This window comes from Mauremys mutica, chromosome 3 (genome assembly GCF_020497125.1).
Source record: "Mauremys mutica isolate MM-2020 ecotype Southern chromosome 3, ASM2049712v1, whole genome shotgun sequence".
Classification (NCBI taxonomy): Eukaryota; Metazoa; Chordata; order Testudines; family Geoemydidae; genus Mauremys; species Mauremys mutica.
Genome location: NC_059074.1, coordinates 195,273,604 through 195,297,442, shown reverse-complemented (window position 1 = coordinate 195,297,442; position 23,839 = coordinate 195,273,604). Strand labels below are relative to the sequence as shown.

The following is a 23,839-nucleotide window of genomic DNA, read 5'->3' as shown; positions in this document are numbered from 1 at the left end:
AATGGGTGCCCCTGTGACCAGCTCTGCCTGCCCAGTGCTCCTGCTGGGGAGCGGGGAAAGCACCCCGCACTCCGACCCCACTCCCCAACTGGAGCGCCGGGTGAGGGGATGGGGCGGGGAAAGCCCCTGCGTTTTGACCCCATTTCCCCAACTGGGGGGTGGGGGGATTGCAGGCGGAAGGGATAGGGAGGGGCCCCCACTTGCTCTGACCCAGGGCCCCACAAATCCCTAAGCCACTTCTGAACATTGCATGGAAACATGTTCCATGGGTTAGTTGTGCACTGGGTGAAAAAGGAGACTTCCTCTTGTTTGTAGCCAACCTGCATCTGCCCAGGGAAGCCAGGGCAATGGATTGGGAAACCTGATGCCACGCTAGCTGAGTCCATCTGCCCACGGGAGTCTCAGGGCAATGCACTGTGAAGCAACTACCAGTTGGGGATGCATTGCCAAACTCAAGCGCTCGAAAATCGCCTAAAAAGACATGCCTAAAAAAAATCACGATTGACTTAATAATCATATTTAAAATAAGTAAATAATTCAGGGGTGAGGGCTGGCCTCAGAGAGGGGCAGGTTCATATTTTCGTGCAATTGTAATTCATTTCCTTGAAAGGAAGGTGGTCACCTTAGCCCTGGATGTGGGCATTATTGCTCCGATGCCTATTTTACAGAGTGGGAAACAGGGACAGAGAGACTGACTTGTCCAAAGTCATACAACAAGTCCATGGCAGAGCTACGAATCCAACTGCTGAGCCACAAGGATTGGATGTAAACTAGGATAGTCACATCTGAGGTAAATGCCACTCTATGATACAAACTTAATCATGTGATGATGATGATGATGATGATGTGTGACTCAAAAGTAATTTTAGGACTCTGTTGAGTCCTGGGTTGCTTTGCTGAAATGAGGACAATTCCAGAGAAAACCATCCAGAACAGCAGCAGGTCATCTAATTTATCTGTGCCACAATTCACCCACTGCTGGGGAGAACAACCTCCCGCCTGACAGTGGGGTCATGTGGCTTAGTAAACGTTTGAGCTTGGCGATCTCAGACAAAAGACCCTATATAAGTGCAAAATATTATGATTAGATTTTATAGGTTCCTTCCCCCATCCAGTTAATCAGAGACACAGTGTGCATCCCAAGGGCCCTGTGTGGTCTATGAATTCTTAAAATACATCCCACCACGACTCTCATCTCCCTATAGTTGTAGAGGGAAAATAAAAAGCTGATCAACTCCAGATTTTTATTCCTGGCAAACATAAACAACTAACTTTTCCCTTTTTCCATCAAGGAAGATACAAATAAATACAACAATTGTGTGTATCTGTAATTGGTTTAAATGGATGCATATGTATATAAAAATTAGGCGTGATTCTTTGGCTCCTGGAGTGCTACTAATAGACCCTTCAGCATTACATGGGTTAGGCACCCTACAGTGAAGCAATGAAAGATATATTGGAAATAGAAGGCAGGAAAAGAATTGACTCAGATCCAAAAGGCACCAGCTGTGATTCATCAACAACAGCTTCAGAGACTTACATATTTAAACAGAGACAGTGAAATTATTAAATGATTATTCAATGATGTATGAGAATTCCCATGAGATACACCTGAGATGGTGGTATGACATGACAAGTAACTGCTCATTGTAGCGGCGATGATGATACATACTCACAAATATGTACGTACCAACTAGTGATGTATGAATATTAATTATTAATAATTACATATATTACAGTAGCACCCAGCGTGCCCAGTTGAGATCTCATTGTACTAGATACTGTACAAACACACAGTGAGTGGGGAAGCATTTTTTCCCCATTCCCTTATACTTTAACCTCTATTTATATAGCATTTTTCATCCCAGAGCAAACTGAACTAAAGTGGTACATGCCATATATAGGAATCACTTCTTCCACCAATTAAATATAATTATCTCCCAGATGAAATATGTCAACTGTGTCAAAGCACAGCGTTACACTACACAGCAGTTTGGGAGAGAAGTGAAGGATATTTTATCCATTTGAAACTGCAGCAGGGGGAAATGTAGGTAGGAAGACTATCCTTACCCAAGCTGCAATTTGGTTGAGGTTAACACCTCTCTTTTGTGTAAAAAGTGCCTTAGGATCTTTAATTACCATAAACAGTTATGACCTCTGGTTTACTCTCATCCCAAAGATGGGAGGACGAGGGAGGATTCTAGCATGTTGCTACAGATGCAGAGGAGGAACTTGTATTACATATGGCAGATATATTTGAAGTCAGGGTGAGGGTTGGAGACTGTGAGGGTGGCTGACAGACCCAGACTGATAAAGTAAGTGAAAATCTTTAGATTTCAGATGCTACATCCTACTTTGTTGTATGCATTGGTTAGGTTAGTGGGGGAGGTTCTGATTTCTGTGGGCTATTTACATGGCAGAGCTTTTGTTTCACTGATATTACTGTGTACAAAATTGCATGGATTCTACATTAAAATGTTCACTAGAGCCTTGCATAGACAATTAGGGAGTGTTTCCTTATGACCATATAAATATACATACTTTCCTCACCTTTTCCTAACCGGTGTTATGTAGTAGAGTTAAGAGTTCATTTTGTGAATCAAATCTACACACTGAACAGAGCAACTACTATGAAAAATGAAAAGCTTAACTCATTTCATGTTAAGACACAATGAACTGGGGCTTGTAGTTTTGTATTTTCCCAATCTTACTTCTTTTCATGAGTGAAATGAATAATGGTGGATATCATAACCATGGCAGGCTGCCAAATCCGTCTGTGTATATATGTGTGTGTGTGTATATACGCAGAGACATACATATAGAAAATACAGAGAGAGAGAGAGAGAGAGAGAGGTTAAAGATCTCTGCCTTTGTATATCACAGCACTACTCTAGCATTATTGCTGATGATTATTATATCAGTTTTCATAGATCACTTGGTCTGGGCAAAATACATACTCTGAATGACTAGAGCACTATTTCACCTGAAGTACCCTTGTGGTGATGGAAAAAAAGAACACATCAGTTTACTTGGTTCTATTTTTTCCCTCAGCTTACGGGAAATCATGACCTGAATGTGGCCTCTGATCTTATTTTCTTGTTCTTGTATATATTTAAATATACATAAATAAATGTCAATGAACCAGATTTTTTTTGTGTGTAGAAAACCACTACCAAAATCTGAATTAAAAAAAAAAATCCCTTGGAACATTTTGTTTTATAATTAATTTCAAATAACATGTTTTATTTTGTCTGAAGGAAACTCCTGATGGAATAATTGAAGGGAGTATGTGTGTGTGGGGGGGGGTATTAAACAGTATACAGCACCTATTTATCTCCCAACTACATACTTACCACCCTGGTTATAGCACAAATGGGTTCTGGTCCATGACTGGGGTTCCTAGGTGCTACCACAATTAATAATTAATATAGTATATAATATGTAATATATTGTATACTAAATTATGATTTAATAAATGTGAGTTACACAGTGAAACTAACTGTGCATTTTGTACTGTGCATGGGAAAAATATACAGGTGTTCCTTTTATCATGGGCCTTGTCTATGGTGGGCTTTTTCCTAAAAAATGTCCCATCTTTGCTAGCACTGATGTAGCAGCAGCAGAGGGCTGGTATTGACATGGTGATGGTGGCCACATATATTTTTACCACCATATTGTGTAGAACTGACCAGAACGATTAGATGACATTAGACCCACGCCCATAAAAGTCAGTGGGACCCTTTGGTTTGAGCAGTCTGGCTCTGATCCAACAAGGTACTTAAGCACATGCTTAATGTTCTGCACTTGATTAGTCCCTTTAAAGTTAAGCATATGCTTATGTGCTTGGCTGGATTGAGCCAGTTTACGTAGCACCTTGCAAGACTGATCCCATGGTATTGAAAACACCTAAGACCGCTGGTGTCTTCTCTGTACTAGTACTCCTATTTTGCTACCACTGGAGTTAGCATTTGTGGATCATATTTCAGGACATAAGCTAATGTAGACACAGTCGTAATAATTGTGATCTTGAATTTACTTTGTGTTGGATTTTTGAAAGAGAGGATGAGAGACCTGGAGATGATATATTTCCATATCTTCCACAGGGCTCACTTCCTGTTTTTATGGGACCAGTTCCCAGTTCCCAGGGAAGTCTTTGACAAAATTCCCATTAACTCCACGGTGAACATGCCTCTCTGTTTTGTCAGGGAGAGACACATGTGCAACTGAGGAAGAACAAAATGTATGTGACTAACTGAATGAACGCATGTGTGTGCCCGTGTGACATCAGATCTGATGATTGCAGTGAGGCTGGGGGTGGGGGCTGGTGGGGAGATTGTTGTATTAAGTGCTGTCCTGCCGGGACAGGAAAAAGTGGGCAGTGGCAAAATATTAAGTAGACAACTTCCCCCATTCTTTACATTGGGCTATGTGCTTCTCTCTGTGGTAAAAAGGTAAGGAAAGGATTAGAAGTTGCAAAAATCTGCTGAATAAGTTAGTATGCATCATGGGAAAATAATGCTTGTGTTGTTATAATAATCATTCATAATACTTAGCACTTATATAATGCTTTGAATCCAAAGCACTGCACATACCTTAAATAATGAATCATTCCCCATATATCTGTGAAGTAGATAGGTGAACATATAGTATTATCACCCCCAGTTTATGCAGGGGAAACTGAGACAAAGAGAGCTGAAAACCATCCCTAGGCAATTCAGGGGCAGGACCTGAGCAAGAATTAAGGAGATCCCAAATTCCAGTCCTGTGCTCAGTCTACTAGGCCATATAGTAACTAGCAGTTGAGATGCTATAATAAGTAGCATCTCAACCATGGAAGAGATTTAAAGAAACCTGCTCATCGTGTGTGTGGGGAGATCCAGCATGTACTGTCTATAGTAGGGGGACAGAGCTTTTCCTTGACCCTTCCAATCTGTGATGTTTGCACCCCTATACACACACCATTGTCAAATGGCCCCTGCATGACTTAGATATCCACCGAATTAATTAGTTATATCTTGCCACAGTGAGTGTGGATTTTGACTGCACGCTGTTGCTCAGAGTATCCCTAATTTGCTGTCACTTTTCTGTAGTAACTGATGTGTTTTTATCAGAGCGGCACTTTGGCCTTTGCTAGACTCCCTGCACATTTTATTCAAATCACATCCCTTTTTGGAGAGTTTTCTGATTTTCTGGATGGGGTCAGTTTTATGTCGAAAGTTGCTTTAGCAGCCAGACCAAGTAAAAATGATCTTCTTGTGCATAGAATTTTGGGACAGGGTTTGTAGTAACTTCTGCTATGTTTTCAGTCTACGAGCCACAGGATCATATGGCTCACAGTTCTGTTGTGGGCCCTATTAGATAACGAATAGTTTATGGTTAAGTTTTAGGGGCACTTCATCACTGCTACCTTTCCTTTGCCTTTGCATCAGCCTAAAAATACCCCTTGCTCATTCATCAGTTTGATTCCATTTGTCCTGGCAATTTGCTTATTCCTTTTCTTAAGAACCAGTCAGCTCTCCAGAACTTTTCTTGTTCTAACAGGAACAGTTTCAGTCCTAATCCGCAAAAGGTTTTTCTATCAAGGATTAAAAGAAACTGAGGCTATAGTCAAGTTTGGCAGCCCCAAAATGGGGTTTCTTTCATTTTTTTAAAGACGTCTCCCTAACCATGAAAAACACCTAACAACTTCCCCCTGAAAGAGAAGCTTGCAGTCCATGGTAAACTACCACTAAGTTCAATGGAAGCCACTGCTAAAGTCCAGGCTTCTTAACTGAGCTACCTGCCAGCAATAAGCCTAGGGGGCTTCAGGGCCACCCAGAGGACTCAGGGGGTCTGGGGCAAAGCAATTTTGGGGGCCCCTTTCATAAAAAAAAAGTTGCAATACTATAGAATACTATATTCTCATGGGGGCCCCTGTGGGGCCTGGGGCAAATTGCCCCACTCCCCCCCCCCCCCCCCGGGCGGCTGATTTTCTCTGTAATCGTGGTACATTTCGCATTATCCCCCCAGTCTATTCCACTCTGGCTAGACAGCATGGTGCCATAATATATATGAATCTTTCTTGTCCAGGAACAAAACAGACAAGATGAGCACACCCAGAGCCAAAATAAAGTTGGTTCTGTGGGTCTAATTTTAGACCAGCTCTCTTATATGGAATACCGTGTCTGCTGAGCCATTTCATTTGAGACCCGTTTGCCTCACAGCATTGGAATATAAAGTTGTTACATGGGAAAACACTGCACTGAAATTGTCTTTGATATTTAAATGAACAGTTTCTGTTTTCTGACAGCCACATACTGTTCTGGCATTTGTGTCTAACAGGCTTTCTGAGTCAGAGGCAACATAAAATGACACATGGAAGCCTCTATTGTTCCCAGGAAAGAACATATGTTTCTATGATCTTTCTGCAGCTACAGAGGGTAAGTAAAAAGCAGTAAGGACTATTGTTCAGATATTATGTCTTTCTAAACTGCTTTGCAACCCAGAATCTGGGACCCAGCACACACTCTGAGTAGTAGGCCAGGCACAGGATGCCAGAAGGGGCTAGAGGAAAGGAATCCTCACCTCAAGTCACTAAGGGTATGTCTACACAGCAATTAAAAACTCGGGTCTGGCCTGTGCCAGTTGACTTGGGCTCAGGCTGTGGGGCAGTTTAATTGCAGTGTAGACATTCAGGCTCAGGCTGGTGCCCAGGCTCTAGAACCCTGCAAGGTGGGGACTGGGATGTCTAATTGCAGTATTAGACATACCACTTAGGGTACGTCTACATGGGGATAAAAGCCCTGTGGCATGGTTAAAATTCACCGTGTAGACATTTGGGCTTGGGCTGGAGCCTGAGGTCTTGGATCCTCCCATCCTCCCAAATGTGTAGAAAGCGATTTTTAATCCCTGGAGTCCAAGCCCCGAGAGCCCTAGTCATCTGACGTGGGTCTGTCACGGTTTATCATCCCTGTGTAGACATACCCTAAGTGGTTCCACAGCAACACTCTGGAGACTAATTCAGTTTAAGGGCTGAAGTAACCCTGTATGGCCTCAACACATCTCCACTTCACTGCCCAGATCATGTATCTCTCACTTCTTCCCTGGCGCAGCCCCTATTCACCCCCTGGGCAATGGTACACCGGTCATTCTTGTAGAACTGAACTTCACACTGCCCTGGGAGTACACAGACCCTCCCGCAGCTCCCTCAATCCAGCCTCCGCCTTGTGCTGTGCAAACATACCCTTTCCACTGCAAACGGGACCCCTGCAGCGCCAAAGGGGAGCTTCGAGGTGCCTGCTGTATTTTATATTCATTGATTTTCTATTTAAAACAGCACAAATCTAAACCAACTTTACAGAAAACATTTTGTGAGGAGCTGAAACTTTAACACCAAATAGTCTGGCGTAGGGAGCAGCTGCTCCCGTTACAGTGATGTTCTGCAGTTCATGCTTAACTAGATAATCACCCCAGTTCTACATGGTGATCTGTAATTAAATCATTAGTCAGAGTTCAGATGCAAGAAAATATTTTACTTTGCGAGTCCAAGATGAACTCTTTAATAGAGGCGTCATCATGCAAGTCAATATTTACGGTACAATTTGCTGGTGTAAGGTTGCAGCTTTGTAACAAAAGGCTAGCTAAGGAGCACAGAAATTATGATGATTATCAAATATTTGGTTTAAAAATATGATACTTCCTGACTCAGAAATCCAAAAGAGTATTTGGTCCCTTCACAGTTCAACTTCCTAACTAGAAATCACACCAAACCAACAAGTCAATCGCATCTTTACCATTACTTTTTAGCAGACGTGGATGTGTACTGCACCTGTGGCAGTGTTCATACACGGTAAGTAGGTGGATGTGTAATCATTGCAATCAACCAGTCTGGTCACAAATGAGGATTAAATTACGTTCTTCTCAACTTCTGAGAAGTGTAATTTGCTGTAAATTAATAAGCAAACATCCAACATCTTGAGGTCTATTTGCAGAGATATGAATTCAAAGGGAACTTTATGATGGAAAATTGCAATGATTGAGAGAGCAATGCAAGTATATTCTGCTGTTGTGCCATCAGTAGCAGTTAGCTACAGTTGTGAGGGCATTTGCATTAGAAACTGTAAGTTTGCTGGCTGAATAATACTTTAGCCATTTCAATGTACATTAGGCAGAAAGTTGGGGCATGATCCTGAAGTCCTAATTCAGGATCCCATGTACTGCGCAGCACAACGGGACCAGATTCTGTTGCAAGAATCCCTACATTCCATGGCACTGTTAATTTATTCTATGTGAATATATTGGGTCCCCATAACAATGGCTCCCATTTCCTCCCCAGGATAGGGCCTTAGAGGAAAAGGCAGAAGTGGGAAACGTCTGCTGTTTAAACATTTTACATAGCACCCATCACTGTAGCATGTGGAGACAGTGCCTGTCATTTCCGCTGGCTGTGCCCTGCTCATCATTACCACACTGCTTCCAAAACACTTTCAAGCAAAAATAAAAATGGAGGTGGGGATGAACTGCATTTTCAAAAGTGCCCGAGGGTCAGATTTTTAAAGGTATTTGATTGGTGCTGTAGCAGGGTGCTAACCCAGAGCATGCCTCCTCATGGCACAACATGGCCCTGCAGGCACAGTACCCTCCATTCCCTCTTGCCTCTCTCAACTGACTTGTTCCCAGCCCAAAGTAATATTCCCCTTCCTGGGGTCCCATTTATTAAACTCTCTACAACAATGCAGTCTCCTGTGGCCTCTCAGGCCCAGACCCTTCACCCGGTCAAGGTATTCCACAGCCTTCCCTTTTGGGGCTGTGTACTGCTTGAAGCCAGCTTTTCCAGCCAGGCAGTAGCCACGTTCCTGCCCTGCTTCACAGAGCCTCCTTCTCTCTCCTCAGAGTTTTTACCCCGTTCAGGAGCTAGCTCACTGCTTAACGCCTGACCCCATTCACCAACTTGTCTGTTGCTCTCCTAAACACCTATTCCTTAAAGGGGCCGTGTCATAGTGCAGGGTTAGCTGGCCACACCAGCCTGTAAGAAGTGCCCATTCGGATTTTCTCGGGCACCTAACCCCCACTGAAATCAAAGGGAGTTAGGAACCTAGGTGCTTTTAAAAATCCCACTAGGTGCCTAAATACCTTTAAATATTTGGCCCTTAGGTACTTTGGCATCTAAGTCGTATTGATTTTCAATTAGCCTTAGGCTCCTGACTGCCTAAATCGCTTTTGAAAATGGAACTTAGGTGCTCTTGAAAATGTTACCCACACTGGATAAGTCAAATACTCATCTTTTTCCTTGAAAAACACCAAGACTGGCCTTTGGCTGTAACTCACACACAGTTGCAAAGTACAGTGAGTGGGTTAATTTTGCAACACATTGGAGCCTCTAGCCTGGGCTCTCACAGTACTGGGCAATGTCATGAACCACTCACAAACACACACACACGAAGGCCTACACTCCGTGTGATGGGGAGGGAGCAAACTGAGGTAGATGCTTCCCCAAAACCGTTGAGTGTGGAGTGCTGTGGCTCCTCTGTGTTCTCTTCACTCAGCCCAGGCACCATGGAAGCTCCGCTCTGTACTCAAGGCTTCACATCCAGAGGAAAGGGAAGGAGGTAGGGACAGAGCCGCAAAGAAGAGTCGGGGGCCACACTTCCCACACCTTGCTCCCTTCGGGCGGGGATGGATTTTTATTTTGAAATCTTCCTGGGAGTCACAGCAGGTTGAATTAAGCCTTTGCCTATACCGGGGGATTCAGTCCTTGGTGGCCAGCAAACAGTGTCTGTGTACTGTTGCACACTCCAACCATAGTCCTGGAAAGCCGCAATTTGTACCAGCTGAGTTTACTCCAAGTTGAGACAAGTTCCCAGGAATAATTGCAACTCTGTGCAGCTACGCAGTGGCTGCCTTCTTCCACTTCAAAATAGGGGCCAAGTAGGGCGTAAATGGTTATTCGGCGTTGTGCAGAGGGATGAATTTCACCTGGGAGTGCATAGAATAATGGGCATGTTGGTTGCCCCTTTGCAGACTGCAGTATGTTTACACAGCCCATGGCAGTGAGCCTCCGCGCCTGGGTCCACGGACTCAGGCTCACATTGCTCATGCTAAAAATTGCTGTGTTGATGTTGCAGCTCGGGCTCTGACACCTGGGAAGGTGGAGGTGAGCTTCAGCGTCTGAGTCCCAGCCTGAGCCGCAACCGACAAGTGCTGTCTACACAGCTCTTTTTAGTACAGAAACACAAGGCCCAGTCTGGGTTGGGAGGCTCGCTGCCACAGGCAGTATGCCCTCAAAGGCCTGCGTGTACATTTCATTGTCTTCTCAGCACGTGGGCACAGATCTAAAGTTTATTCAAGGGTCACACTTTCTTGCAATGGACTGCATCTTATCCCTAACCATCTGTCTCATCACACACAGTCAGCATGCCTCATACCATCTGTATGTTACACTCATTACAGTATAAAAATGATTCAGAATGGGGTGGGGCTTAGCCATCAATCACCTCACTGGCATGCGCTGGGTGAACTGCACGTGTGCCGCAGGCCATGACAAGCCACAATTAGCCTCCCCAGCTAGAGTGTCAGTATGCAAGTCACCTGGGTGACGTAATGCCTAGTGTAGATTCTTTAACACTTAGCTGCCAGGAGGGATAATTTGCATGTGAATAGTAGGTGAGCATCATGTACATACAGCAACAGCAGAGGAATCCACTGATGAACATATCTTAGGTACATCTCAGGGCTTGGCTACACTTACAAATTTGCAGCGCTGCAGCAGGGTGTGAAAACACACCCTCTCCAGCGCTGCAAATTGCGGCGCTGCAAAGCGCCAGTGTAGTCAAAGCCCCAGCGCTGGGAGCGCGGCTCCCAGCACTGTCCGTTATTCCCCACAGGGAGGTGGAGTACGGACAGCGCTGGGAGAGCTCTCTCCCAGCGCTGGTGCTTTGACTACACTTAGCGCTTCAAAGCGCTGCCGCGGCAGCGCTTTGAAGTGCTAAGTGTAGCCACAGCCTCAGAGTTCAAGAGAAGGAACTTTTGTGTTGTAAGAGTCTCAAAGGCAGGCCTAGGAACAGAACATGTCTTTAGAGACAGACCAAACAGTGTTGCCAACTCATAATTTTATTGAGAGTCCTGCAAGATTTGGTGTTTTTCTAAGGACCCAGCTCCTGGAGTCATGTGATTCCAGGAGACTCAGCGTTTTTTTAAAAGTACGTTTCTAGCCCTCAAGATTGCAGAGAAAAGCTTGAAAATGTAAACACTAAAGATTCAAAATACCTGAAAGCAAATAATAAATGGGGGCAGGGGTGGTTATTTCTTTTAAATTCTGTTAATTTTTAAGCCAGTCTTAGGTTTCTGGGTGGCCTGACTCATGACTTTTGAATGTGTGGAGTTGGCTTACTGCACTCCCACACATCCTCCCTCAGAGAATGAGCCACAGGAGATGAGGACATGCTGATACTGTTCTCACTCACCCCAGGCAGAGTGGAAGGGGCAGATGTGACTTCAATACGTCATCCTTAAAAAGTATAATAGGTGAAATAAAAGCCACATATTATGCCTTTGAGTTACCATATCAGCCTGCTGTGTTATGTAATAATAGTTAGCACTTATAATCGTCACTTCATGAACATTACCTAATGAATCCTCACCATACCTATATGAAGTATACATTCAGCAAGAATTATCTCTTTTTTAGAAATGGGAAAACCGAGGCACACAGAAGTGAAATGACTTAGCCCAATACCACACAGTGAGTGAGTTTCAGAGCCCAGATAAGAATATAGGAGATCCTGGATCCTATTCCTCTGTTCAGATGACTAGGCATGCCTCTATCATGAACTAAAGTCATGAGGCTGTGTATTATCTGTATTTTAAAATTTTATGAAAATTAATGAAGACATTTGGGCTGTGTGCACAGTATGGATGATTTTTAATCTTCATTCTGCTTATCCTTCAGTTTTTGAAAATAGCAAAAACAAAAGGCGGCGGCGGTGGAGGGGGGACTGATCTTCACCTGATATAAATTGCAGTAGCTTCATTGAAGATGAGGGAGCCATATGAATTTAAGCTGAGACGCTGGTCCATTGTTTATATAATGGTGACAGCATCCCTGGGGTACAACCTGGACTATCGGACAGCTGAGCCCTCCAAACTCACCCACCTGGGCTGCCTCTCACACTGTGATGCCGATGTCAAGCTACAAGCCTTTGACAGGCACTGCACTCACACAGACATCCACAGGCAGGGACACACCCAACTGAGTCGCATGAATGAACCCCCAGCCACTCATGACCATCAATAGGGAGGCTCAAGCCAATTCCCCTTGGCTCCCCAGTCTTGCACCCCAGAAGCCTGGCCATTTTAAGTTCATTACCTAGTTCACCACTTCGTCAAAGGAAAGTGGACATGCACCAGCCTTTGTAACCGTCACAGATTTCCTGAGCACTTTAGACAAACTCACTGGTAAGGACAAAACATTAAAATAAGTTTAACAACTACAGAAAGATAGATTTTAAGTGATTATAAGTGGTAGGCATAAAGGTTACCTTAAGAAATAGTTACCTTAAGAAAATAAAAAATAACCACACATTCTAAATCCTAAACTTTTAGACTAAGCAAGAGCTGAATCAAACAGTTTTTCTCACCGCAACAGATGGTACAAGAAGCTTACAGTTCTTCAGTACACAGACTGAACCCTTTTCCAGCCTGGGACCAAACTCCCTCAGTTCAAAGTCTTTTTCTTCCAGACCTTCTTCCAGGTGTTAAGATTGGGGTGGGGGCGGAGATAGAGAGACAGTGAAATCATCACTTGGCCTTTTTATACCTTCTTCCAGCTGTTAGAATGATCCTTGCTGTGAGGTGGAGGTCAGGCAGTCCCCATTGGTCAAGCAATCTCCATTGTGTACGTGCCTTTTCCAAGAAGCCTCTGGGACAGTGGATTGTTTGTTGATGAGCCATTAATGACTGTCCGGCTATAGATGGCTACTCCTTTGTTGTATCTGAAAGGCTGGTTCTGGATTGTTCCTAACCTCACAACATATTTCAGTAACACGTATAGCAATACTTCATAACGTCTCATACAGTGATAGCACATACAATCCAACAGATTATTGTTCAATAGATCAAGATTTACAAAATGTTACTTCACAGGGCATACTTTGTACAAAACACAGGGCCGGCGCTTCCATTAGGCAACCCTAGGCGGTCGCCTAGGGCGCCAGGATTCGGGGGGCAGCATTTTGTGCGCTCCCCACGGGGCACGCGGGAGCTTCCGGTTCCGCTCCCGTTGCGCCGCTGAAGAAGGACCTTCCTCCGACGTGCCGCGGAAAACAACGGCAGGCAATTGAGCTGTTCAATGACTGCCGCTGTCGCCTGCGGCATTTCGGCGGAGGGTCCTTCTTCAGCGGTGCGATGGGAGCGGAACTGGAAGCTCCCGCACGCCCCGTGGGGAGCGCACAAAATGCCACCCCCCGAATTCTGCCTAGGGCGCCAGAAGCTTTGGCGCCGCTCCTGACAAAACATATTATAATCATATCACAGTGGTGAAAATGGAGGTTCCAGGGTGCTACTTGGAGGTACAGAGTGTCACAATAATGGAGCCCACTCTGTGCAAAGTTAAAGAAACAAAGCTGCTTTTGAGTTCTAGAATCCCAAAAAAGAACATGAAATCAGACTTCTACATGTTTTTTGTTTGCATTCAATTTACAAGCTGCCAACAATATTTTTTTCTTCATGTTTTGGAAAAAACCTTGTACACTCAGCCTGAGACCTCATATGGCAGAAGGCCTGTTAAAACTATGATTTAAGCCATGTGAGTTCGCTGAACAGTAACAGAGTGATACTCTTTTTTCACTCAAAAATATGACTAACACGGCATCCTCTGGCTGGTTGAATTTACAAAGGGGAAGGAGGTGCTATCGCAATGAAAGTAGTTAAAGACAAGGAGGCCAATAATGGGTTTCTCAAAAAAGAATTAGTTTACTTAAATCCGGATAAACAGAATCATTGCATTTCTTTGGTTGGCAAGGCAGAAAAGGAATGAGCTAGCTGCTCGGTTGAAATTCTGGCTTGTGGTAAACTGAGAAGGGTATCAGCAGCTGACTACATCACATCCCATGGCTTTTTAGTGCTCATTTGACAGCTTTGCCAAAGGTTCATAAATCATGAGCAGGCCCTAAAACTTAAGAGATTTGCTTAACAATCATGAGATTTGAAAATAATACATGTTGGCTTCATTTCTTTTTTTTTTTTTTTTTTTTTGTCTTCTGGTTCTTGAGGTGGGAGAGTTCACATTTCCAAACTTTTCTCTGAACCATGGAGGCTAAAAATATACTTTAAAAAAAAAAAAAAGAAAGAAAGAAAGAAAGCTGAGAGTCTTAACTGATCATGTTACTTCAGAAAATGGGGCTTTCAGATTCCCACCAAATACTGCAAGTTTAGTTCAGCTGAGGGGGCTGGGAGCCTTCAGAGCTCTCTTTTTCTTGTCAGAGCAAAGGCAATAGGGTGGATTGGTGGGAGGGAAGGGAAAGCATTTAAAATACTCATGTTTAAGTGTCCTGAAGAAGGTTGCTCTGATAAGACAGCTAAACCTTAATGACTCAAAGACATAGGGCTCTGTTCTATACAATCTATGTCCCAATAAGGATGCATTTCTCCTTTTCCAGCAAAAATGGGCTCTCTTGCCAAAAACATAAAATCAAGAGTCACGGGAGTTTTTCCACTTTGTCCCTGATTCAAAGCCCAATGAAATAATTGACTTCCCTGGTTTTTGGATCAAGCTCTTAATGCTTATTTGGTTGGGATGACACTGGCGGCATGTGAACAGCTCGAAGGAAAATAGGAATGACTTCAAGTACTGGACTGATCTTGCAGTTCTATGTGAGGAGCTTCCATTTACTTCAATAGGCTTTAGATCAGGCCTATGGGATTATACCATAATGGACAAATTCTGCCCTCAGTCAAACCTGTGCAGTCCCACTTGGGATTGAGTTCCATAGCTTTTCATTGAGGTTCAATGATTCCACGAGTTGGCTTACATGTGGTTGGGGTGTTTTGACAGAGTTACACAGGTGTAATTTAGAGCAGAATGGAAAGATTCCCACTGACTTCGATAGGCTTTGGATCAGGCCCTAAATGAGGAGTTTGCACCAATTTGCAAATGCAAGATTTAGGTTTAAGAAAACCAAGTCAATCTCCAGCTATGAACTAACCTGCTCTGTGACCCTGGGCAAGTTATTTCCTTTCTCTCTGCCTTTCTTTCCCCTTCCATCCTATGTAAGTCTGATCTGTGTACATTGGAAGCTCTTTATGTCAAGGAATGTTACTTACTAAGTATTTGTACAGTGCCTAACACAATCAGGCCCTGATTGCAATCAAGACCTCCAGGTGCTACTGAAATACAAATAAATAATAATAATACTTGTAGCAGGGACTAATGAGAAAGCTCTGAAATTGGTCCAGTCCTTTCTCTCAGGATGCTTTCAGCAACTGGTGATGGGTAACTAACTGCACCTTTGCTTGTGGGATACCACAAGGCTTGAGTCTCTCACCAACATTTTAACACCTATCTACATACACAGATTTTAAGTCCAGAAGGGACCATTGTGAACATCTAGTCTGAATTCCTGTATAAAACAGGCCATAGAATTACCCCCAAATAAATGCTAGAGCAGATATTTTAGCAAAATACGCAATCTTGATTTTAAAATGTTCAGCGATGGAGAATCCACCATTACCCATCTTCCAAAGGTTAATTACCCTCACTGTCAAAAATGTACACCTTATTTCCAGCCTGAATATGTCTAGCTTCAACTTCCAGCCATTGGATAGTGTTATACGTTTCCCTGCTACACTGACGAGCCCATTATTAAATATTTGTTTCCTCATGTAGATACTTAGAAACTAATCAAGTCACCCCTTAACCTTCTCTTTGTTAAGTTAAATAGATTGAACTCCTTCAGTCTATCATTATAAGGCAGGGGTCGGCAACCTTTCAGAAGTGGTGTGCCAAGTCACTGTAATTTGAGGTTTCGTGTGCCAGTAATACATTTTACATTTACAGGGGCCGGTGGACAGAACCCCAGACTGGCAGTGGGCTGAGCGGGGCCGGCGAATGGGACCCCGGCTGGCAGGGGCCAGTGAACAGGACTCAAGACTGGCAGCGGGGGCCGGTGGACGGAATCCCAGACCGGCAGAGGGCTGAGCGGCTCATCCGCCGGCCCCTGCCAACCTGGGGTTCCCGCTGCCAGCCCTGCTCAGACTGGCAGCGGGCTGAGCTGGGCCGGTGGACGGAACCCCAGGCCAGCTGCAGAGTGCCACTGAAAATCAGCTCGCAGGCCGCCTTTGGCACGTGTGCCATAGGTTGCCAACCCCTGCAATAAGACATGTTTTCTAATCCCATAATCATTCTCGTGGCTCTTCTCTGAACCCTGTCCAATCTATCAACATCCTTCTTGAACTGTGTGCCCCAGAACTGGATGCAATATTCCAGCAGCACTCACACCAGTGCCAAATACAGAGGTAAAATATTCAAGGTTCCCCCGTTTATGCATCCCAGGATTGCATTAGCTCTTTTGTCCACAGCATTGTATTGGGAGCTCATGTTCAGCTGATTATCTACAATTACCCCCAAATCTTTTTCAGAGTCTCTGCTTCCCAGGATAGAATCCCTCATTCTGTACGTATGGTTTACATTCTTTGTCCCTAGATGTATTTACATTTAGCCATATTAAAATGCATATTGTGTGCTTCCACCCAGTTTACAAAGCAATCCAGATCATTCTGAATCAGTGACCAGTCCTCTTCATGATTCACCACTCCCCCCAGTTTGTGTGTCATCTGCAAATTTTTATCAGTGATGATTTTATTTTTTCTTCCAGGTCATTGATAAAAATAAAAATAGCGTAGGGCCAAAAACCGATCCCTGTGGGACCGCATTGGAAATACTCCTGCTAAATGACAATTCCCCAGTTCCAATTACATTTTGAGATCTATCAGTTACCCTGTCTTAAGTTCATTTAATGGGTGCCATGTTAATTGTTTATCATGCTAATTTTTTAAGCATGAGACTTTTGGGAGTATGGATTGTGGGACGCCAGGGCCTCAAATGCCAGCTGTACACAGATGGCACCCAGCTCTACCTCTCCTGTACTTCTAATGCAAGCAATGCCATCTCCCAGCTTGTCTGAGATCGCCACTTGGATGAAGGACAGCAGGCAGACACTGAAACTGGGTAAAATGAAGTGATATAGGCCTTGTCTACATTGCAGAGTTTTGTTGGCAAAAGGCAGCTTATGGCGGCAAAACAGTCGAGATGTACACACTGCAATGCCATTTTTGGCAACAAAACTCTTCAGATTTGGCGAGAAAATAAAACCACCTCAACAAGAGACATAGGACTTTTTGCAGCAAAGTTAAAATGACAAAGCATCAGTATAGACCAGGGATAGGCAACCTATGGCATGCATGTCAAAGGCGGCACCCAAGCTGATTTTCAGTGGCACTCACACTGCCCGGGTCCTGGCCACCGGTCTGGGGGGCTCTGCATTTAAATTTAATTTTAAATGAAGCTTCTTAAACTTTTTAAAAACCTTATTTACTTTACATACAACAATAGTTTAGTTATATATTATAGACGTATAGAAAGAGACCTTCTAAAAACGTTAAAATGTATTACTGGCACGCGAAACCTTAAATCAGAGTGAATAAATGAAGACTCGGCACACCACTTCTGAAAGGTTGCCGACCCCTGGTGTAGACATTGCCATTCGTTATATCGCCAGAACTGGCCTCCCCCAATATCCCACAATGCCCGCTGTGACCACTCTGCTCACTGTTTTGAACTCGGCTGCCATGCAGGCATGCGCCCCTCCCCTTTCAAAGCTCCAACAGCTGTGCATGTGGCTCTGCTCAGGAAACCAAGAGCAAATCATCAGTGTAGAATGCTCCCGCTCTCTCCGCACTAGGAACACACAGAGGCAGGCAGGGGCGAATGTGTGTCTATGAGAGAGATTGCTTTGCTGTGCGGAGCCAGGTAAGGAGCCAGGGGCTGATGTTAGTGTGTTCCCCTTCCTCTGCCCTGCCTCAGGACTGGCTTCTTTTGGACACTGTCTGAACTTAGAGACAGCATGCCAACACTCTCACGCTCCCCCAACACACACTTTATCTCTCCCCGCTACACATGCTCCCTGTCACACTCTTCCCCCACCCCCCCACTTCAGTTGAAAAGTGGCTGGCAATCTAATAGGATGCCCATCTAACAACAGGATTGAGAAACCTGCATCATGTGACACTGTACCTGCCCCACGAAGCATTGCAAACCCTTCCCAAAGCACTCTGCAGCCAGTTGCACAGTGGGATAGCTACCCACAGTACATTGGTCTCTGTGTTGATGCAAAAGCTGCTAGTGTGGATGTGCTCTGCTGACACAAGGAACATAGTGTGGACATACAACAGCAGTTTAATTAAAATGCTTTAATTAAAGTGGCATAACTTTTGGTGACAAAACTCTGCAGTGTAGACATAGCCATGGGAACAGAGGTATTGCCATACTGGACCAGATCCAGGAGCCAACTAGTCTAATGTCCTGTCTCCACCAGGATAGTTGCCAACACCAGATGCTTCCAAGGGAGGTGCAAGGCGGCAGATGTAGCAAAATCTGCCTCTATTAAATGCTCATCTTAATCCATAACCCTTAGAAATAGAGAAAGGGATGAAGCCAAGAGTGAAGAGAGCTGGAGAAGACAAAACTGAAGGAAATAGACAAAAACAGAGGGAAAAATTATCATTTTTTAAGAAACCATAGTCCCAACTGTGAGGAAAGGGGGGAGAGAAATTAACCGCCCTCCCACCCCACCCATGAGCTGTTTGTGAGGCATTCAGATGGCATAAGAAACTATCTAGGTTGATTTGCCCTTTCTGGCTCAACTATATGAGCTGAAAAAGTCTTCAAGACTGGATGTCAAAAACAGTTTCTGAATACAGCCAAATTTCCCAGTGCAGATGGGGCCTCTTTCACGGCCCATGAAGTGGCCTCACAGGGAATATCAGCATCTACAAACTGCTGAAGCAGGCCTCCTATACAGTGAAACTAGCTACTTCCCGGGCACTAACACTGGTGGAATCTGTCACTTCGGTTGCTTAGCAGCCTGAAGGAGTTTGAACTGACATGTTCCCAAAAAAGTGGGGTGTGTGGGTGGCGACCTGCACACAGGATTGGAGTAGGAGCTCTTGAAGAAAGAGAACACTTACTAACTTCAAAGGGGTGTTTTGAGAACTAATTAGTTAATGTCTGTACAGTGCTTTGAAGATGATTACAGACTGCAAGTGCTGGGCATTGGGAGGATTCTCCTATTTGAAATCTGCACTCAAGCACACAGATGGCCACATTCTAGCTGGTACACTGCGTATCTTGTATGTTCAGCTGGCTGCATGCTATGTCCTACCATACAAATGGTTGTACAGGAAAATAAAAAATGCATATAAATAAAGAGGCAGAGAATGCAAAATTGGGATCTTTCTATATCAGTGCTAGAACCACTTTGACCTGTCAAAAGACATCAAACGTAGGCCCAGTGTCTGAGTCAGAATCTGGTCAGCATAAGTTTTCCCTACCTAGCAACAGTTGTTATGTAATAACAACAATACTTGGCTGTTTTCAAAGCACGTGAGAAATATTAATCTTCACAACACCCCGTCAGGGAGAAAGCTAAATGTTTTCATTCTCATTTTATGGATTGGAAAAAAGTGAGATAAAGTGACTTGTTCAAGGTCACAGTATCAGAATTAGGATTCAAAAGCCAAAACTCCTGGTTCCTAGCAGTGTGTTCAGGCCATTTTTTCCTTCTCTTTCTCTCACCCAGCAAACAAGTCAAGCTTCTCTCACATTGTCCCACTGCACGGCCATAATAAAAGGCCTTGGGAGGCTGATTCAAAACTCACTGAAAATCTCCCACATATTTCTGTGGGCTTTAGGAGGCCACAGAAAAGCCCCAGGAAAGCACTGATATGAAGTCTTTTAGCTGATTTTTATCATACATTCAAGATAGAAAATGTGTACAAACTAACTCACACTGAAAGATGTATAGCTCTGCTGCCAGGATTTTGGGGGGGAGGCGGGAGTCTATCAGGATGACAGTATAATTAGTAGAGTTGAGAAATCTTACTGTAGTCATAAAAGAAGGGGGGTGAGGGAAGAGAGAAACCTTATGTAGCATCTGTGAACTTTTCTCCTCAGGAAATCCTTGTTATTCGCTGTTCCTGTTAAGTGAACCCATTTCACCTCATGGAAAACACATCCCGCCCCAGTAGCACCAGGAAAGCAGCAAATAACCCCGCCTTGGAAGAGCGATTGCCAAAACACTGAAAAGCAGCGCTTGTTACCTGCACACTCCCTAGGGCACCCACCTTTACCTTTCTGTGAGCTCAAGCCATAACCCTGTTAATTTAGGCACCCCCACCCGTTCCCAGTTCCTAGGGGTATGGGTATAAGGCACCCAACTTTACCCCTCTGTGGGCACCGGGCTCTACTCCACTGTGGGCTCAGGGGTTTACTCCTCTGTGGGCTCAGGATATAACACCCATACCTAGTTCCAAGGGCTCAGGGTGTAATCTTCTGCAGGTTTATGGGGTCTTTTACCAGTGAAAGAGCCTTACACAGTAATATCCTACTTAACCTCTATTTATTAGCAATCACCAAAACAGAATGCACGTGCTAAGCATACAATTCTCACCACTCCCAATAAGGCAGATGAACTTTTCCTGCTGGCCAGTCAGGATCAGGTCATGCAGGGACTCCAGCTTCTGCCTGGAATGACTGGCAGGGTGTTGAGCTCTGGCAGCTCTGATCTTGGGGCTGTGTCCTGGAGTTGGTTCCAAAGAACTTCCTTTTGGACCCCAGTTTATATAGTGAAACTTGAGTCTTGCTTAGCTGTGCCTTAACCAATCACTGTAAACTAAAGTCCTACAAACCAGTATTTTTCACCCATTCTAGCTCATTATGAAACAGTTCTTTAACCAATCAGATCCCACCACCATAGTTGATTTACACCTAGCAAAATTAATTATGTAACAAACAGAAACAATGACAGAACCACAGAGACCCTACAGATAAACAACAGAGAAGTGGGGACCATAAACAGAAAACAAGAAAGAAGCAGGGATTTCACAACCACAACTGTTGATCAGTGGTTTCTTGCCAGACAGAATGCTATCAAACTAAGTTTTCTTTAACCATCTTAAGATCTGTTTCTTTATCTGGTATTACAATAGGATCACCCTCTGAACAGCCCGATATTACATTGTTTTAATGCAATTTAGATGGAATATGAGGATGCAACTTCCTTCTTCTTGGCTCATGGCTGCTGCTCTCCTAATATGGCTGCAGAAAAGGGCCTCAGACTTCACAATATGGCTGCAGGAAAAGGCCCCAGCCTTACACCCTCAGAGACGGCACCAGAGAAGAGCATTCATGCAAGAAAAAACAACCAACCAACCAGTGAATCAAGACATGCAGAGACTGTAAGGAAGTAGCCTGTTTCCAGTCCAGTCCACTGAAAATACCTCAGTTGTTCCCCAGGTCAGAGGGATTTTTCTATTGGCCGTTGTGACAGTTCTTGGGGTACCCAGGACTGTGAGTTACCATGTTACTTCCTGCCTCTTGTGAGAGGGAGCCTTGCCTGCGGTAGCTAGGTGTTAGCTCCCTACCACCACCAGCCTTTTAGCCACTCATGCACTCTTCTCTGGGTTGAGCCAGTCCTGTATTTGCCTTGCAGGTTAACAAGAGGTGCCCCATAATCTCCTGGAAGTGATCCCCTGTGATATCCAGCCCTTGACATGGGCTACTCATAGAAATCCCAGCTCCTCTATTCCCAAATGATCAGTGTGTCCCAGTTCACCAGTTTTACCTTCAATCACTGCTCCTGTGTAACACAGAGCACTTAAAATAAAACGAAAGTAGGTTTATTTAAGAAAGAATAGAGATTCTACTAGAAATAAGAGTGATGGAAACAAATGGTTACAATATCAAACGAAAATCACAAGTCATGAACTAGGGCCTACTGTTATTAAGAGTTATCTTTCTTGTCTAATAAAGTATCTCTCCCCCCCACCCCACCCAACCCACAAAAAAAGATAAGTCTGTTGCAGAGCTGGCTGGCTTCGCAGGAACCAGGAGCCAAACGTCTATGAAAACGACCCCATTCCACAAGATGTTTCCTCAGTGAATGTATAAAGAGTGCTTCTCCCTCTTGTTATACTGAAACACTCTATTTTCTCTGTTCACAGACAGGACGATCCCGTCTGCTGTAATGTTCCCTTTTTACATACAAATGGTTTTTACTGTTTGCAGTTGTCTCCGATGGCTTTCTATTAATAATCTTGGGATGAAGCAAAGCTAGACAACTAAGCATGGATGATGGGTATAATATTGGCAGCCGCCAGACTCCCGGTTGAGGGGTTTGGCGGTGAAGTTTTGGCTTTATTATGCTCCATGCAGGTTCTGGGGTGTCTGAGGAGGCGGTATGTGCTATTCAGCTTCTTGGGTACATCAGTAATCTCCTTGAAAACTCCAGAGAGATTACTGGTGAACCCAGGAAGCTGAGTAGCAAATACTGCCTCCTCAGCCACCCTGGAACCTGCATGGAGCATATCAAAGGCATCTTCAGGAAGAGATGCTTTCCCCTGGGGTGGCTTGGGGTCTGGGGAGGGGATGGGCAGTGCGGCTGCAGCTGGCCCGGGCTCCTCCAGGCAGGTGGGGGCGGGGCTCAGGGCTTCGGCCATCCTGGGGCTCCTCTGGCCAAGGTGGGGGGCACTTGTGGCTTCTCCAGGTGGTGGGGGAGGGCGGGGCAGGGCTTGTGGTTCTGGCTGTGGGGGGGGGGCAGGGGGGTCTCAGAATTCCAGCTGCAGGGGGAGCAGGGGGGAGCAGGTGGAAGGGGTGGAGCTGGGGGGCTAGCCTCCCCGAAGGGGGGATCCACTCGCCACCCATGCAACTGAGCCTTGTATTGCATGACCAGATAACCAGGGAGGGGTGACAACTCCCTTCTGCTTGAATGGGTCATCACTGAGACCTATTATTCCCTGGTGAGCCACTTTTATTCTAAGACCATAAAGCACACTTTCAATAGTCACATTATTCCTTAAATATTACCCATACATACATTTCACACTGATTATAAGGTATTTACAGAAAGCTCACCTCTTATGCATAAATACCCTTCAAGATATGTGTTTGGTGTAGTGAGTTTGTCAGGTCTGTGGTGAGATTTGTTTGTACAGAACAGGGGACCCTTTGCCATGGGACTGCTGGGTCACAGCTATGTTGCCATTTCTCTGCCCTATTGATTATATTAATCACTTTGATGCTGACGTCTAACATCAACCTTCATTAAAACTGCGACTCCTAGACGTCAGATATAGAACCGTCTTCTTTAAATAATCTATGAGTAAACTGTGCTCTCTTCAGGCAGGATCTTCCAAAGAGACTTAAGCAGCAGATCCAAGTCTGATGGTAAACACTGTAGTTAATGTCAGCTTCAGAGAGGAAGAGATCTCTTTCTGGACGCCACCCAGGGCCAGCTGCCAAGTGTCCCTACTCCCCGAGGGCCTGATTTAGGAATGGAGGATTGCCAGAAAGCATGAGAACACACCCTTTCCCCAGCCTCACCTCTGACCACAGCAGCAGCTAGGAAGAGGGTGTCCCAGGCGCCTCTACTCCAGTTCTATGCCATCAGAGGATCTGGTCTAGGCTGATCCTTCCATGGCTACAGGGCCTTTTGTTTTTCAGCCTCAACCATTCCAGGGAGGCTGCAGAAAAAATGCCTAGGGCCATTCCTGCATGGATGTCGGCCAACAAGGTTTTTTAAGTGGACCCAGC

The 23,839-nt window shown here is 44.6% G+C and overlaps 1 long non-coding RNA gene across 4 annotated transcripts; it reads left to right on the top strand.

Annotated features, from left to right (window-relative positions):
• The first annotated feature begins 5 nt into the window (after positions 1-5).
• Positions 6-22,180, top strand: LOC123367046. Of its 4 annotated transcripts, XR_006578278.1 has the most exons (4): positions 6-790; positions 6,322-6,419; positions 7,719-7,828; positions 11,666-11,740. It is a non-coding gene; the product is annotated as an uncharacterized LOC123367046 (long non-coding RNA). The 4 variants fall into 4 exon arrangements; XR_006578279.1 differs by lacking the exons at positions 7,719-7,828; positions 11,666-11,740 and adding an exon at positions 21,286-22,180; XR_006578281.1 differs by lacking the exons at positions 7,719-7,828; positions 11,666-11,740 and adding an exon at positions 16,031-16,247.
• Positions 22,181-23,839: the final 1,659 nt, after the last annotated feature.